The sequence below is a fragment of the Panicum hallii genome, chromosome 2 (genome assembly GCF_002211085.1).
Source record: "Panicum hallii strain FIL2 chromosome 2, PHallii_v3.1, whole genome shotgun sequence".
Classification (NCBI taxonomy): domain Eukaryota; kingdom Viridiplantae; phylum Streptophyta; class Magnoliopsida; order Poales; family Poaceae; genus Panicum; species Panicum hallii.
In genome coordinates, this window is record NC_038043.1 from 21,587,852 (window position 1) to 21,589,491 (window position 1,640).

General features: G+C 42.1%; 1 long non-coding RNA gene across 1 annotated transcript; it reads left to right on the plus strand.

The window, feature by feature from the left end:
* The first annotated feature begins 689 nt into the window (after window positions 1-689).
* LOC112879814 lies at window positions 690-1,242 on the plus strand. The gene is made up of 3 exons (XR_003226178.1): window positions 690-749; window positions 842-1,043; window positions 1,135-1,242. It is a non-coding gene; the product is annotated as an uncharacterized LOC112879814 (long non-coding RNA).
* The last annotated feature ends 398 nt before the right edge of the window (window positions 1,243-1,640 follow it).

Here is a 1,640-nt window from a genome sequence, read left to right on the forward strand (position 1 = left end):
TGACGCTCATTATACCTGGTCCTGACAATCCCGGTAAGCGTTTGAACATGTTCATGGAACCATTGATTGATGAGCTGCAAGACTTGTGGAATGGAGTTAGGACATATGACAGCAGTCGGAAGGAATACTTCAATATGCGAGTAGCATTTCTTTGGTCTATTCATGATTTTCCTGCATATGGAATGTTCTCGGGGAAGGGGAAGGGAAAGAAGGATGTATCCTCGTCTTCAAGGAGTCAGGGAAAGAAGAATGATGGATCCGCATCTTCGGATAGGCCTTCTCTCTTTAGAGGCAGCAGTTCTCATCTGAGCCGAAGAAGTGCACTTCAGCGATGTCTAGATGAGGCTATGCAAGTAAGTCATATGTAGTTTGCATGTGTAATTTATTTTTTAATAACAATAAATATATATTTGTATTTGAACAGCAAGAAGAGGAAGGTAGGGGTGCGGATGAGGAAGAATATGTCACGAACGTGGATGGCGATGGAGGTAGCGGAGAGGGAGATGGGTGCGAGGACAGAGAAGAGTGCGAGGATGGAGATGATGGAGATGCAGAGGAGGAGGAGGAGGAGGATGAAGAGGAGGATATTGCTGCACAAACTGTGTTCAGGTACTTACAATCATTTCATGAAAAATTTTGTATGAGCTAGCTAACTAATACACCACATTTAGATTTAGAGGCAACAATGTGATGACTCCTGCAGCAACCAATCCAGCAAATCGTCGACTGATTAGGCCACATGGGGATTGGTAAGTAATATATTTTATTATTGTCATTGTTTTATTTAATATATTGTATAGTTCCAATAAGAAACATGATGGATAACATGTTCTAATTGCAGGCAGTGGGACGATATTTGTTGGGAGGGAAAAAATAGGTTAAGACCTGTGAATGCAACATTGGGAACACTTTGTCGGTTTCACTACCCAGGAATGGTCACAGTTGGAGGTGTGCTTCAGCCTGCATTGAAGTGGGAGCATTATAAGCTGCAATCGGATGACCAGGGCGTCACGACGGCAGCGAGAGTTTGGAATGACTTTTGGGTACTTTTTTATCTTAACTTGTCTAACTTGTATAACTAATATCTATTTGATTCATTTATGAGTTGACTAATGAATTAATTTTTCTTTTTAGGAGAGGTATCGTTTGCCGGAGGAGGAGGAGCAGTGCCTACAAGATAGGGCTCGTTCTGTGTTTGACAAGGCAGCGACGAAGGTGGTGAGGGACATGATGTCCAATGCTCGTATACAATGCGTTTATTTGTACTACAAGAAAATAAAGCTGCAACAAATGAACAAGAAATTGGGTGCTTCTGAGATATATCTTCGAGAGGATGAGTACCTTGAAGCTGATATTAGCGGTTTGCCTTGGTTGAGAAAGTGTCCGGATGCTTGGCGAGCACTTTGTGCTTATTGGGCTTCACCTAGCTTTGTGGAAAAATCTAGAATGAAGAGAGCTAATCGTCAAGCAGGACCACGGGTTACGCAGAGATATGGGGCTGATGGACATCTTCGTTTGGCTCGTCGAATGGTACGTGTTTATTATTCAATTTGTTTACTATGTGCTTACTTGCAATATCACAATTTTTTCTTTATCAGGAGGCACAAAGTGGGGTGGCACCAAGCTATATTGAAACATAC